The sequence below is a fragment of the Bos taurus genome, chromosome 6 (genome assembly GCF_002263795.3).
Source record: "Bos taurus isolate L1 Dominette 01449 registration number 42190680 breed Hereford chromosome 6, ARS-UCD2.0, whole genome shotgun sequence".
Lineage (NCBI taxonomy): Eukaryota > Metazoa > Chordata > Mammalia > Artiodactyla > Bovidae > Bos > Bos taurus.
The window spans coordinates 59940205-59957245 of NC_037333.1; the positions used below are offsets into that span (position 1 = coordinate 59940205).

General features: G+C 42.9%; 1 protein-coding gene across 18 annotated transcripts in view; it reads right to left on the minus strand.

Moving 5' to 3' along the window:
- Window positions 1-17041, minus strand: part of APBB2 (amyloid beta precursor protein binding family B member 2) — a 384026-nt gene that overhangs the window by 228451 nt on the left and 138534 nt on the right. For 14 of the 18 annotated variants that reach the window (XM_059887472.1, XM_059887475.1, XM_024993182.2 and 11 more), the window contains 1 exon segment: window positions 11447-11566. The exons of 3 other annotated variants lie outside the window; for them this stretch is intronic. The gene's annotated coding sequence lies outside the window, so the exon portion shown is untranslated. 18 annotated transcript variants of the gene reach the window in all.

Below are 17041 nucleotides of genomic sequence, written 5' to 3' on the forward strand. Positions count from 1 at the left end.
GGGGCCTTCAGCTGGGACCTGCAGTTAGAGGTCTCAGAGAAGACCTGCCTGGCCACGATGGCCTTTCTCAGAAAGGAGGAGGAAAGAACACTGCTCTCAGCCCTGACCCGTGGACGGAGACCAGAACAGGGCGTTCCTCCCAACTCCGGATGCCCATTCACAAAGGAACACCACCGCCTCCTCCATCTCCAGCCGTGACCCACCCTCCCATCAAAACCTAAGGGCAGACAGGAAAGCGGAAGGCAAAGATCACTTCCAGAGAAGCTGAAACAAAGGTGACCCCCACCCATCATCTCTCCTGTTCTCCCACCCAATATTATTACACTGGGAAGAGGACAAGCAGCCTCAGAACTGTGAAGGTCACGAAGTGAATTAAAAATAACCGCTTAGACCTACTGTGAACCCAAAACCAGGCTAATACCGATGAGCTCGGGAGGGTACATAAACTCTGACATTTGTTTGGACACACTAACATTTTAGGGATCTTTTTCCCCAGACAGTTTTACCAGTGAGAAAAGAGGGCTCTGCACAAATAAATCATCACCTTCCCATCAAATCTCCTTCTCAATCTCCCTGATCCAGTTAGGCAGACAGCCAAGCAATATCTCAGTCATCTGTGACTCTGTCCCTCCGCAGCCCCCATATGCAATTGGGGACCTGGCACCACTGATCCATCTCAGAAGCTCCTCTCCTGGAATTCTCCTCCTTTCATTTCCACACCAAGCTTTTATTACTCTCCTGGAAGCCTTCAATCATCCCCTGATCGCCCTTCTGCCCTCATTCCAGTCCTCCTGCCCCCTGCTACGGATCCATCTTCTGAAGAGAATTCATCCCCTTTATCACCACCAGACCACATTCCCAGCGATTAAAAGTAGGACTCTAGGGCCAGACATGGGTTTGAATCCTGTCTCCATCACGTCCTCCCATCAGTGTCTCTTTGGGTTAAGTCATCTAACCTCCCAGTGCCTCAGTTTCCTCAAGTGTAAAATGGAGATGAGAGTGCCTATATCAAAGGCTTCTAGTGGGAATTAAACAGGCGAGGGCAGATGAAGTACTCAGAATGCTGGTGGTAGAATCAGGGCTATGTCAGTGTTAGCTATTATCATCATCAGTATTATTTTAAGAGCACCCCACTGGCTCCCAAATACAATCCCCACTCCACTGATGGGCTCTCGAGGTACTCCATGCACTGGCCCAAACTGGCCTGAACTTGTCCCTGATCTCCTCTACCGCCTGGCCCCAAAGGGCTGCCAGATTGGGCTCTGCACTCTTTCCTAAACTGCCTGAAATCATCCACCCCCAGGCTCCTACCAGTGCTCTGCCTGGGACTCCCTGCCTCCCACCAGTGCCTGTCAAGCCCTCACCAGCCCTTAAGGATGAGCCCAAAAGCAAACTCACCCAAGGTCATCTATCTGCCATCTGGATTCCAACATACAGCACTGAAGATGTTAGAGTCTAGAAAGTTTCATGGTCCTGATCCTACCTGCCCAAGAGTTATTAATCCTTTCTAGTCCACCTGAAAGAAACAACCTTCGTCCTCTCTGGGCTTCAGTTTCCTATCTGTAAAATGAAGAAGTCAGAACAGATGGCTTAAAAACCCTTCTTCTGAAGGTCCTTGGATTACACAAACACTGTTTCCTTGTTTCTTTGGGGAAATCTTTCATTAAAGAAGAGGGTGCACAGGGTAACCACATGTATTATTATTTTTTAAATGAATGACTAATTGTTATAGGTCAAGTTCTAAGGTTATGAAAAGAGTGGGATTTTATTAGATGATGTCTAAAATTCCTTTCCGGTTATAATTTGACGACCCAATGATTTACAGTCCCTTTTTTTCCTAACTGCTTAGAATACAATTTCATTTTATACTTTATATTATTCTCCATGATGCATACCAGAGAGCCATTTCTATTTTCCCCATGGAAAACAATGTGCTACACCCAAAGGCCAAGACAGTTAAAAATAAAATCCAAATTATTTCCCCTATCCTTCAATTCAGCAATCGAAAATTCCAGAGGAAGTGTTTTTTTTTCCCCCCATATAAATACAGAACAGCCCCCAAATTTCTTGAAACCACCAGGGTGGAACTTAGCCATAAAAAAGTTTGAAAAGCAGCAGAGAATTTAATAAGACCATTACCCTGAAATCCAATAAAGCCTGTTGGAGCTTCACACTTTTAAGAAATCAGACTATTTATGCTATTACCTCTAGTACTATTATAGTTTCCTACAAAGCCATAAATACACACAATGTAGTTCACCAGAACACTGACTAAGAGCATCATAAAAAAGACCATAAGGAAGATACTGGCCATGAAGTATGGCTCCGTGATACCTGCTGCAGCAGGCTCACACAGACAAGTTCATTTATTTTGAAAATTATATTTCTAAGGCCACAACTCATCACTTTCAAACTTTTAATAGAAGTTAAAATTTCCTTTTCAGAAACTGTTTTCCCATAGGCTAAAGGTCATACTGAATATCAAGGGGAGTTATACAGCTGTCACAGTGCACGGGACAAAGCTTATAACACCACATCTTCATATTTGCTTCAGTTAGCACTGAGTTCACCTTCAAGTATCAGAAACCTAACAAACATTGGATTCAACACACTGGAAGTGGTGGGAAGGCTCAGGGCTGCTAGTGTTGGTTCGACAAGAACAATGTCAGAGCAGGTATCTTTGTGAAGCTCTTGGCTTTTCCTTTCTGCTTGTTACCTTGTGGCGACATAAGGGTTGCTGTGCACTCACACGTCTGATCAGCACTTGAGGCAGAAAGCAGAGGAAAGCAAGGGATGGTACGGACAGGCTCATTTGTCAGGTTTCAGCAGAACAGTAAGTCTTTCTCAAAAATCCCATCCCCATCCCAGTGGAATAATTCTCAGGTCCCATTGACCAGGACTAGGTCACACGGCCACATTGGCTACAAGGAATGCTCAGAAGTCAGGAGTCAGATCTGGCATGTGTCTGAGGCTGATCACCACACCACCCTGAATTAAATCCAGGTTCTAACAGTGAAAATGGAGCAGGATACAGGTACTGAGTGAGTGAGCAATTAATTGCATCTCCATTTTGAGTCTCCATCCAAGAAACAAGAAAGTCATTCATGGACTAGAAAAGGTAATTAATTACAATATTTCCAAAGTGTCTTCTGCTCCCCACACCAAAAGCGTCTACTACATATAAAGTAAATTTGAATTTTATAAATTCAAGGCCTATATAAAAGCAAACAAACAAAAACTGTCTCATCTTTAGGTTTGTATGCTTTGGAATTTCTCCCTATATGTAAGCAGGTATAAATTGGCAGTGAAAAGGCTAAAATGTAGCCATCAAGTCTTGCTGTTGTGAAGCCTGATCACAACCCAAACACTAAAAAGCTTTATCTCAGGTGGGGTTCATCTTCCCCTAGCCAGAAAAGCCATATTAGCTGCAGCTCAAATGTTCAAGGTACCAGATGAGGGAAAAGCATTCTAAATGTTCTTTCCCCACCTTACTTCTCCTCTGCTCTCAGCCTCCCCCCTTCCCCTGCCTGCTCAAACAGGTGCATCTGTTTACCCCCCTGGATCTCCCATGGGACCAGGCCACCCATCAATTTAATGTTCAGTGGGTTCCCACTGCTCTGAGGAAATGATCTAAACCCCTCACCAAGGCCCTAGAGTCTGCTTTAGCCCCGCCTCCTTCCCCATCCTCATACCCCACCAAGCCCACCACGCTCCTATGCCGGGCCCACGCAGACTCCCTTTCCACCCCTTGAACTGTCCGTACTCCCACAGCCTGCACTGGGCTTTTCTCATTATCCACGTGGCTAGGCTCGTCCCCTCCTTCAGATCACAGATCAAATGCCACTTCTCCAGGAACATCTTTCCCTACGTCACTCCGTGTCACGTGGGCCCTGCTCACTAACTCTCCATCATGCTACTGACTCCTCCACAGTATGTCCCACAGTCCATAATTATGTTCCCTGTCAGGTAGCTTCTCCACTCTCTGTCTCCATCACCAGGAGAATGGAAGTTCCCAGGGAACGGTGACCTTACCCACCTTATTCAGGGCTGTAGCCTCAGAGCCCAGCATCCAGCAAGTGCTCCAGACCGCTTCCTCTGCCCCTGCTTCCAGGACGGGCTGATGCGGCTGACCTCTAACTCCCGTCTGCATCGCTAACACTCCAGCTGGTGGTTTAGTCACTCAGTCATATCTGACCCTTTGGAACCCCATGGACTGTAGCCCCACAAGCTCCTCTGTTCATGGGATTTTCCAGGCAATACTGGAGTGGGTTGCCATTCCCTTCTCCAGGGGATCTTCCTGACCCAGGGATCAAACGCATCTCCTGCTTTAGCAGGTGGATTCTTTACCACGGAGCCACCAGGGAAGCCCAACACCTCCATGTGGCCACCAAACAGACATGGCATCCTCAGAACCTGCTCCTCTGCAATCTGGACCCTGGAATTCTCTCTCTCACCAATAACATCTCTTGCTTGTAACCCTTTCCTACTCTCACATTGACCGGAGCAGGCAGCACAGTGGTTAAGAGCACACACCCAGGAGCCTGACTCTGGGGTTCAAATCCCAACTATACCACTTACTATGTAACCTTAAATAAGTTACTTATCTCATCTGTGCCTCAGTGTCCTTGTCTGTAACTGAGTGATAACAGTAGCATCTATGTCACAGAGACTTGTTGGAGGATTACAAGAACACACCTGAAGTGCTCAGAATAGTGTCTGGCTATTTAAGTGTCAGTCATCAATAGTAACAAAAATAGGCATTATTATGAACGTGCTTTGTTCTCACCAGGCTATGCACTCCAATGGACCTGTACTGTGTGACGATATCCCATTTCACATGCCCTTCAAATGCCACCCATGGCACCCGCAATCCCATAGCTGCTCTGCCATCTACATGATCAGAATCAGACCTATTCCCAAACCTTTCTGTCTGATCGGAGAAAGATGTTCTCTACATTTGATTTTTAGATCTTGAACTTCACTGATTACACATATCTTTACTAGCCTTCCTCTCCTCTAAATTGCTACATCACACAATTTGAGTCTACCTGATGCAGTTACTACCTTTAGTCATGTCTGCCTATGAAAACATCAACTCTTTAAGGACCATATGTAACTCTTCTCAACCCTCCAGAAAAGCCAGCACAGCATTTACGAGTACAGCAGGTGTAGCATCAGTGCATCTGTTGACTGGCTCTGATCACCTGTCCAGTCTTAACTCCACTCTGTCACTCAACCAGGAAAAAAAAAAGAGAAGTCTACTTTGGTGACTCAGATGCTAAAGAATTTGCCTATAACACGGGAGACCCAGGTTCCATCCTTGGGTCTGGAAGAGTCCCTGGAGAAGTAAATGGCTACCCACTCGAGTATACTTGGATGATGAATCCCATGGCCAAAGGAACCTAGGGGGCTGCAGTCCAGGGGGCTGCAAACAGTTGGACACAACTGAGTGACAAAGTTTTGCTTAAATTGGACCCTCCAGCGTGAAAAACAGTGACTTTAAAAACAAAAAACTCTTCTATCTGCTGATGTTCAGGAAGCCCTCTTTACCCCTAACCAAGCCCCAGTCACAAGGATAAGATGGTAGCAGATATGCATGATTTAGCCAAGTCATGGTGGATTTATTGGTATCAAACTCCAAATGAGCAATATGTAACTTAAGCTTTTTGAGGAATGTTCTTGTACTCTAAGAGACGGGGATCAACTGTTTTTCTTCTCATAATTGGACAGTCCCAAGAAAGAACTCAAAGGAGAAATCAAGAGTAAGCCCGTGGATTTAAGTATTTTCCATAAAACTGAGAGAGAGAAAATGACTAAAAAGTCTAAACATAGCTTTAACAAAACATTCTTAACAGACTATTCAAATAGCTTGCTAGTTTCTATTTCTATATACTCTATTATCTATCCATCCATCCACCCACATTCTCATACAAGGAAGGTCTAGAAGGTACAGATGCTAACAACAAACTGACCTATCTTGTGAGTCTGATATATACCAAGTCATTCCTTTCAGAATTCTATGGGTTTCATTATGCACTGGTTTTCATGACCGTCATTCAGTTCACCCAAGTTCACTTCCCCAAAGAACAATGTCAAATTTGCACAAATGAGCAAATGTCCAAGAAACCTGGAAAAACAATTCTATTTGCTTTGGCTTCAAAATTGCCCCATAAAGTTGCTTATTTCTCTTCTTTCCTTTCCTTCTGCTCCCATAAGATGGGTCTTAATGCCCCAGTCTGGCTGGGACATTTTCACCCAGTTACTCCCCTAGCAGAGTGCTGTGGCCACCTCCCCAAGGATAACACACCCTTCTTATCTCTCCCTGAGTCAAAGCCTGCCCACTTGGCCGGAAGGCTATCCATCCCCACCAACCCAATCCTCTTCACATGGGGTGTGAGGAAAAGGCTGCTCAGAACCCCTACAGTTATCCTAGACATGCAGGTACTCACTACACTCTACCAACAGGTTCCCCTTGCTGCAAGAAAGCTAGTGTTTGGAAAGAGAAATGGGACGCACACTCAGCTCTCCAAGAACTATTCTGCCATGTTTTTCAGAGTCTCCTTCTGCAACCAACACAGACGCCAAGTGGGCTTCCTTCCAGGATGTTGACTCCTACCACTGAAGACCTGACATGAGGCTACTTCATTCCCTTCTCCCTGTTCCTGCAGAGGAAAGCACTAGATTCACAGCATCCTTGTGAAAGGAGAACTTTTTTTTATGACAACAAAACAAGACCTCAAATCTCTAGCTTGGAAGAAACAGATTAGAGAAGGATTTTTAAAAAAGAAAAATACCTACAAAGAAAGGATTTTTAACTTGGACGACTGAAGTTTGGACAATTCTTCTTCAGAGAAAGATAAATATATAGAAGTAACCTTTCTTTATTACTCGTAAAGTCAAGATAGACCCTTACTTACTAGGACATGAAATATGTTTCCATATTTATAAATAACCTAAAAATACTGCTAGGAGACAGGCCTCATAAAACAATTTCACAGCTTTGGTTCACATAACATCTGACAATCTACAGCCTAACCTACTGATTTCGAGCTGTGCACGGAAAGTGGTATTCCACGAAGAATGAGGTGTCCATCATTGAGATTGCAGCTCACTAAACTACACAAGTGTGGTTACTCAGGTACAAGGCAACTCAGTAAAAGGATCTGCAGAACACCCATCCGCTGAAGTAATATTTATTTAACTCCTACTTCTATTTAAAGTTCTAAGGAAATAGGGATTATAATCAGATGATTCAAAAGGCTTAAAAATCCTTTAATCAGACTGCAGCGGTAAAGTTTATAGTCAATATGGTAAGCAAAGATGACAAAAAAAAAAAGACTGCCTATTTCAAATACATGAAAAAACTGAATAAGATCTAACAACTTTTTAAGTACAAAGAAAACAAGTCAAAATCATGAGAAATAAATCCCTGGGCCAGAACTGAAAATGGAAATCAGAGTCAGTGGAGAAAGCTGAAGCTTTGAAGACTTAAAGGCTACTAGAGTTACTATCGGAGAAGGCAATGGCAACCCACTCCAGTGTTCTTGCCTGGAGAATCCCATGGGCGGAGGAGCCTGGTGGGCTGCCGTCTATGGGGTTGCACAGAGTCGGACACGAAGCGACTTAGCAGCAGTAGCAGCAGCAGCAGAGTTACTATATGATCCAGCAATCCCACTTCAGGGCATATAACTAGAGAAAACCCTAATTCTAAAAGATACATGCACCCCAAAGTTCACTGCAGAACTATTTACAATAGCCAAGACATGGAAACAAAAATGTCCATCAGCACAGGAATGGCTAAAGAAGACATGATGCATATATACAATGGAATATTACTCAGCCATGAGCTTCCCAGCTGGCGAAATGGCAAAGAATCTGCCTACCAATGCAGGAGTTGCAAGAGGTAGGGGTTTGATCCCTGGGTTGAGAGCATCCCCTGGAGAAGGAAATGGCAACCTACTCCAGTATTCTTGTCTGGAAACTTCCATGGACAGAGGAGTCTGGTGGACTGCAATTCACAGGGTCACAAAGATTTGGACACAACTAAGCACCCATGCATTACTCAGCTATAAAAAAAAGAATGAAATAATGCCATTTGCAACAACATGGATGAACCTATCATGCTAAGTGAAGTTAGTCAGACAAAGACAAACATCATATATCACTTATATATGGAACCTAAAAATTTGGTACAAATGACTTATTTACAAAACAGTGCTGCAATTCATGGGGTCGAAAAGAGTCGGACACGACTGAGTGACTGAACTGAACTGAACAGACTCACAGACTTAGAAAACAAACTTATAGTTACCAAAGGGGAAAGATGCGGGGGAGGGATAAATTAGGAATTTGGGATTAACACATACATACTGCTGCTGCTGCTAAGTCACTTCAGTCGTGTCCGATTCTGTGCGACCCCATAGACGGCAGCTCACCAGGCTCCCCCGTCCCTGGGATTCTCCAGGCAAGAACACTGGAGTGGGTTGCCATTTCCTTCTCTAACGCATGAAAGTGAAAAGTGAAAGGGAAGTCACTCAGTCATGTCCGACTCTTAGTGACCCCATGGACTGCAGCCCACCAGGCTCCTCCATCCATGGGATTTTCCAGGCAAGAGTAGTGGAACACATACACACTACTATATATAAAATAATCAATACAAACATGCTGCTGCTAAATTGCTTCAGTCGAACATGCTGCTATATATAAAATAGATAATACTGTAGAGCACAGGGAACTCTATGCAATGTTCTATAATTACCTACATGGGAAAAGAATCTGAAAAAGAATGGATTTATGTATATGTATAACTGATTCACTTTGCTGTACACCAGAATCTAACACAACACTGTAGAACAACTATCTTCCAATATAAAATAAAAATTAAATAAAAAATTTCTATATTAAACATATATTACTTGCATGATTTTTAAAGCGCTGTTTCTATATTATTATACTCTTTCTATCTGAAGTTCTCTCTTAGGGCCTTCAGATTACCTGTAATTACTGGGTTCAAATAATGGATAAGAAAAGGAGATTTGAGACAGATACCAGCATCATTTGATGCTGAATCTTTTAGGCTTCTAAGACCATATTACTGAAAGATATGGTGTGGAGAACAGACAAGTGGACAATATCTAAATAAGTGATCACCCAAGTGATGACCAGGTCACTAGAAAGTCTGGCGGGAGGAAAGAACACAAGCAGAAGGCAGTAAATCTGGGCTCAAACTGCAACTCTGCCCTGTCGAGTTACTCTGTTGCTTCAAGCCTCAGTTTTCTCATCTGTGAAGTGAGGATGATAATATGAACTTTTCAAAGCATATCCCCCTTGAAGCGAAGAATTTCTAGCAATTTCATGATACAGCGAGTGGCACAGAGTAAAAGAACAAACAAAATCCATGTCTTTCATTGCTGAGAACAGAGGAAGTCAAGGAGAGAAGGCCAAAAGAAATAATCGTATGTGCCTAATACTGTTGAAACTTTTTAAATGGCAATTCCTTAAGAAAGGGAGGAAGTGTCCACAACTGTGAGTGGGAGAGAAGGGAGGGCAAGAGAGCCAGGGCAGGCAAGCAGTCCGGGGCCCAGCACACTGATGGTCCTCGAGGCCTGGCTCACACCCTCTTGGGCTTGGCCCAAATGAGCAGGTCAACACTTGTGAATTTCCTAAGGTAATTCACTTCTTCTGCCCCAAGAACCCACATTTTAAAATTTTAACCATTTTAAAGGAAGAATTTCCTCGAAATATATCAGACTGAACCATAAGCAATCATAGGCTTCCCTCGTGGCTCAGTTGGTAAAGAATCTGCCTGCAGTGCAGGAGACCTAGGTTCAGTCCCTGGGTGGGGAAGATCCTCTGGAAAAGGGAATGGTTACCTACTTCAGTATTCTTGCCTGGAGAATTCCATGGCCAGAGGAGCCTGGTGGGCTATAATCCATGGGGTCACAGAGTCAGACATGATGTGGCAACTAAACCATCACATAAGCAATCAGCATTTTTGTAGGTCAAAAACAGCTGAATATTAACAATTTCATATGGTTCAATAGTAGTACATGCCTTCAAAATATTTCTATGGCAGAGATAGGCAATATTTTTTCTTAACAGGTCAAATTGTAGATATTTTAGGCTCTGAGGGCCAAGAAGCAAAAACAGAGATTAGGCAGGTAGCCATTCAAAAATATAAAAACCCTTGTTAGTCCCTACAAAAACAGGAATGGGCTGGATTTGACTCAAGCGCCACCCTTTGCCAATCTCCATCTTACAGTATCACAAGGGTAAACTTTTTCTGATTATGTTCACTATGAAAATCGCTAATTTTAGGGTAATACAGTGATGCCCTTGAAGGATACGAAAGTGGATGTGTAAAGGCCATTGCTCCCACCCAGTGGCTTTAACGCTGGTGTGCTTGGTCTGAGCCCCAACTCTGCTGTCAGCTCTCCCTTCCGCTACTTCTTCTAATGACCTGGCTTATTTTAGAAGCAATTGTCTGGGGGAAGGGTTGAGGGTGGTTCTAACTTTTCTATGAAGGCAAAAAAAAAAAAAAAAGGAAATGTAGAAGGAAATGGGGCTTAAGGGTGACTATGAATAAACATAACTACAGAAGGATGGGGAGCACAAGCACTCCAAGGAATTGCCCAAAACACATCCCTGATTTGAAGCCAAAACTCCAGAGGTCCAAAGGATGCAAAAAAAAAAAAAAGTAAATACCTAAAGAGCTGGCCTAAGGTTTAGAGACTAAAGGGGGCAAAAAATAAGTCTGAGACAGACTATACTTTATAGAAATAAGAGATCATTAAATGCGCAACGACCATGTTTCTACTAAGTTAATCAGAGTGGGATCAAACAGGAAAAGGCTGCATTTGTGGACATTCCCAAAAGACTAATACTGGAAAAAGGGAACTGTTGTGAGACACAGTAAGTCATCACTGGGGGAATCAACACTTTCCTCCTGTGGAGAATGGTAAGATATTAGAGTTGGGAACTCTCTCGCCAACATGTATTCAACAGTGACATACCGTGAGGACCTCTTCCAGGTCCATGAATTTTTTTATTTCAAAGGTATTTTTTAAGTCACTGGGAAGTGTTTCTAATTTACGGCATTGCTATTGTTTCAAATGTTATATATTGCAATGAAAAAGGAAAGCTTCAACAAACAAGCAGAAAAAAAAACAAAACCTATGTGTAAGTGGATATACTGAAACAGAAAAGAGAAACTGCTGATACACACTTCTGGTCTGTCTTATAGGGCCACTGATTCATAAAAATCCTAATTTAGGTAACATTTTCCATCATTCAATATTAAAAACTTACCCTAGAGCAATCCATTCTCCTGCATTTCTGAATACTCTCATGTATATCTTATAAACCTTCACCAGTTCAGTACCCTGCTATATTCTACACGGAAAATTAAAGGGGGTTAAAAAAAGAGAGAGACAAATCCCATACGTACATGAGCTGCCTGGATGACAGTGAGCCTCTGGGTACCGTCTGCCCATAGCGACGACCAGTCAGCACATTGTCAGGGACCCCGGCAGTTTCCAAGTACTCAGGAAAGACTGAGATGGTTAAGCTGTTATAGGAGGGAGACAAAAAGAAAAAAAAAAAAAGAGAAAAAAAATAAAAGATTTAGGATAATGATTGCTTTTTTTTTTTCATTAAAATGCTAATGATGACCACAAATTTCCAGATAACCAGGTTGATGAATTATTCATGGTCACATCCAAGATGAAGTCTCCCTGCCACTGCCGGAAGGCCCAGAGCATGCTGATAATTAGCATGTGGGCCCTCTACTGAGTGTGACAGAAGTACAGGTGACCACAAGTCTGTCCATCAGTGCTGGCCCTCACTGGCCCTCTTGAGAAAACGAGATGACCCCACCCACACTGACGCTTTCTCATCTCACTCTTCCTTCACATCAAGGAATAGCACTAGCCTGGCTCTTTGTTGTGACATCTAAACTCATACCCTATAAAAACTTGAAAAGCTTGAAAGGAGACATGAGATTTTCTGTATTGAGCAAAAAAAAATATCCAATTTTTAAAAACTTTTCATTGAAGTAAAACATACAGAAAATGACACATACCACACATGGACAGCTCAATGAATTTTCTTAAACTGAACACCAGATCAAAACCCAGAACATTATCAGGACCCCAGAAGCCCTACTTCATGCCCCCTTGTAAAGGTACTACTCTGCATGAATTACTTTTGCCCAGTTTTGTAGACAAATTGATTCAATGTCCTTATCAATTTTTCACTTAAAAATCATTCATTGGACACCTCCTATATGTGAAGCACAGTGCCAGGCTCGAGAGCTACAGAGATAAGACACTGTCTCTGTCTTTAAGGAAAGCAAAGTCTATTGGGACCGAGAAACACACACAAATGATCCCCAAAGGGCAGTGGGATGCACACAGTGACTCAGATTCATGGCAAGCAGCCCAGAAATACAGAAGCAGGGAAGACTTTCAAATACAAGGGAGCCTAGCATGTCCTCAGGCTGAGTAGGACTCAGCCAAGCTGGGAGTGGGAGACCGGACAACGGAAAAGGCAGAAGTAAGAAACTGCATAGCATAACTCAGTGTTGCTAGACTCTCCAGGGTGAAGCCAGGAAAGAAGCTGGAGCCAGACCGCACCCTTGTATACAAATTCAAAACCTTTGAACTGGCTGCAGAGAGCCACTGAGGGATCAGATCTGAGTTTCAGATTCATTACTTTCTGGATGGATTCACCGAGGGCAGAGCAGAGGCAAGGAGACCAGTAGGGCCAGTTTGGTTGTCAGGTAGGAGAGGAACGGGTAAGATTAGGGCATGGAGGTAGGTGGTGAAGGAAAAAGGGGAGAAGAGTTAGTACTTGAAACATCCAGATGCTAAAAGCAGAACAACATGGTACTTGACTCCATGTGGGTGGATGACAGCGACAATAGAGGTAAAGAATACTAGTGAATGAACGAGTTTAATAAGGAAGACAGTGGGTTTAGTTTGGTGCATTAGAAACTGAGATGTAGAAGATTTGGGTGAGCACTTCCAGATATTCTTGAGTGTGAAGGTTGGCAAAGAAACCTGAGCAGAACATAAAAGTGGTTATTACATAGAAAGTAGCAGAAATTAGATTAGCAGGTGAGATCACTGAGGGAATATGGGTAGAGGGAGACAACTGGAGGCTTAGTGCTAAAAGCAGAAGCCTAGAGAACACAATAATAGGGAGAGGAAAAAGACCTTGTGAAAAAGACCAAAGAAGACAGTCAGAGAGGTACCACGGAAGACAATGAGATGATTAAAGACAAGAAATGAAAAATACAGCTTTGGATTTGACACTTCAGCAGCCATGGGCCCCCTTGATTGAAGGTGGTTTCATTGAGGTGGTGGAGGCAGAGATAAGAGAGCAAGTGAGAGAAGAGAAAGGAGAATGAGCAGTTGTTGGAAGAGACTGGTGCTAATGGAAGTCGATTGATTAGCTGAAGGAATCAGTAGAGAGAGAAAGGGTGAGCGTTCAAGAGGGAGAGATAAGAACAGGATAATGACCCAAAGAAGGTGGGTAAAAGGGTTAGGATGACAAATGAAAGAGCTGACCTTAAGAGGAAGCGGAATCCACAACCCTCTGACATTAGAAGAATAGTAGAACTAAAGGAATAAAACAAGCCTGGTTATGGTAAGTTTGAAGGTAACAGCATTGGTGGGATATTAGAGGCAATGGACCAAATGACATCAACATTGTAGACAAAATAGTTGCCATGTCTCTTTGCGAAGAATAAGTTGACACACAAATGGTTTGATGCCACAGATCCTGAAAATCTTGATATTGGGCTATCCTCTAAAATTAAAGTAGCCTAACCCTGTTTTAAGGTAAATAAACATAGCCAGTACAAATCAAGACAGGAAGGGGCATTTGCAAGATCAGCACACCCACAGCAGAACCTAGTAGTACTAAAAGAAACAGCACACGAGCAAAAGATTCAGATGAATTCACCTCTTAAAATGATTTTTTATCTCAGCGCCAAGCTTTCCAAAGATTTACACATAGTTTCATTAAGCGAAACCACGACCCACTATCTTACAGGCTTCTTAAGATGCTTCCATTCAGACTAATCTAATGAGAATGAAGTCATGGCATCTGAAAGAAAAGGCAAGAGGAGGAGGCTGGCGCTGGCAGTGGCACCTGCCCGTGATTTCCTAGTGAAATGTCCCTTAAGATGTCACCCTGCTCCAGTCTCTTGCCCACGCTCCCACCTCAGCTTCTGGCAAGTCTGGAAGTGGGTGGAGTAGCTTGGCTCTTGAAAAGAGCTCCAACAATGCCAAGTGTAGCAAGGTTCATTAGAAAGTCTAATGCGATGGAAAACACCTTATAAAGTAGCTTTTCTGTTCTCCAAGCAACCTTTGTGATCTCACAAACTCCAAGGCCGCTCCGGAACTAGTCCGTTTTGGTTACGTGACCATATCTACCGGCCATCGTTGGAGGATGACAGAATATCAGAATTGCAGATAAACACATGATTATCCTTAAAGTCAGCCAGAACAGAGAAGGTTACGGAGCCATGAGATGCCTATGGACTGTGTCATTCATCTCTGCATCCCTGGGGCACAGGGAATATAGCAAGCAGTCCATAAATATGGAATCAATCAATAAACCAATATATAAGTGAAGAGTTCTCACAACCAGGAGATAAAGAGGCCAATTAAATGGTGAGGACAGAATTACTCTTTCTATTCCTTCTTTTCCCACCCTGATGTCAGAGCCAAGCTGCAAATCGCTTTCAATCGCACTCACTTTCCTCTCCATAGAAGAAACTCTTTATGAACTCATAAATAAATATTGTGTAAGTAAGAGAGTTCAGAAATCATGAAAAACAATATGCCTCTTAAAAGGGAAAATAAGTAGGTGCAAACATTTTGTGCACACAAAGAAATAGAAATTGCCCACTTTACATCTGCCTTCTTTGTTATCCTTCAGTGAGAAGGACAGAACATCATTACTCTTAACAGCAGGGTGCTTCTCCTCCTACTGCTCACTCACACAGCCACCCGCTCAGCTTCAACCCACTGGGGCAACAGATCCTAATGAGATAATCAAGTCTCGCTTCCTTAAAAATTCTGATCCTAACATGGATTTGTATTATTCATCATCTCACTTCTTTTACGGCACATAAGCTCCGAGGTATCACCGATCACAGTGAACACATTTCACACATGACAAGAAGCACACTGTAGTATTGTCTGGAGACAACTTTAAGGACAAAGTTCCCTAGAGTAAGGAATTGTAGGTGGTTGTTTTGTCTGTTAGTATGCACTCTGTGCTTCTGAACTGTTAAAAAAATCACTCAGTAACTCGGTCCTGGAACACTGACTGTTTCTGCCCATTTGAACAGCAATATATAGAGAAGCAAACAGATCTAGAACATTACCATCTTTTTTCTATTCTTGATTAAGGATCTAGGAGACCAGGGCTTCCCTGGTGGGTCAGTGGTGAAGAATCCACCTGTCAATGCAGGAGACATGGGTTCGATCCCTGTTCCAGGAAGATCCCACATGCTGTGGAGCAACTAAACCCATGACCACAATGAAAGAGCCTGTGCTCTGGAGCCCACAAGCCACAATTACTGAGCCCTTGCGCTGCAACTACTGAAGTCTGAGTACCCTAGAGCCTGCAACAAGAAGCCACCGCAATGAGAAACCAGAGCACCGCAACTAGAGAGTCGCCCCTGCTCACAGCAACTAGAGAAAAGCCTGCACAGCCAAAAATACATTAATTATTCAAAAAGAGAAAAAAGAATCCAGGAGACCAAGATGAACAATACACTATTCACTTGAATGCAAGCCACCAAGGAGAGGAAAGGAATATTTATGCCAGTACACAAAGTGTTTAGTGTGCAACTTTTTAATTACTATATTTATGATACTACCCATAATATATTCACTAACACAAATGCTCTCTACAGGGACATTAATCCTCAACAAATACATTAACGCTTCCCTTCTCTCCCCCAAATTCTTATTATGCTGACATGGGGCAAAAATGCCAAGAATTCTCTCCAAAATAAACATTCTATGTCAACAAGCACTTGTTCTGCTATCTCCCTTTCTAACTATTTTATGATAACATAATCACTCTACACTCTACTTAAGTACTTGCTGCTATTGCCCTAAAAGACAAATTTTTAAGCGAAATATTTTCCTAAAGGGCTTTGTTCAATGTAACATCTTTTTTGCTATGAAAGCGGGTTCAAGCTACTAGAAAGTTGCTTATGCTAAATTCTGTAACTCATAATTCTCTGGTGTCACCCTGCATTATAATACTGTATAATTTCTGCTTTTTAGAAACCTCAAGGAGTAAGACATGATTATGATGAAGATTTTCATAATAGCTAAAGGGCGACCCATCTAAGTAATAAAACGGGTTTCATTTCAATCATATTGGATTTTTTTTTTTTTCCCCTAAAAGATAATGCCTTCTCAGAGAGTCCAGAAAATGATTAGTCTCTGGTGGCACAGAATCATCAATATGACTATCAATTATCTTGCTCTATTAGAACATGAGAAATATTGACTGAGGAAAAGACGGGAGCCCTGTGGATACTAAGCAGATGTTCAATTTCTACCAGCATGAACTGGATGGGGAGTTCCTACCAAAGCAACAGGACATTCTGGGAACCAAAAGGAAGAGGCTGCTGAAATTCAAACACCAAGGAAAAGGAGACCCAAAGGTGAAATCTGAGTCACAGATCCAGGTCTAGGGCTAAGTGGAGTCAGGCTGAGTGGAAGATGAATGGATGGGACAAAGGGACAGGATGAAAGGCTGGCTCTATGTGGGTGCTGCTGGTAACCGACTGACAAGCGCCAGTGGTCAGTGGTCTGGCCAGTGGCAAAACCACCTTTCCAGGCACAGAGGGATGTCTGCTCCTCCCCTCAAAGGTCACAAATGCAACATTTTGGGAGATGTTTTGCCTGCCAAGTTTGGTTATCTCCTCTCCCCTGCTATCAGGAGGTGAGTTGCATTACTGTTCAAGTATCAATCTTTCCCTTCCTCAAGTCAGCTGAGTTTGGAAACC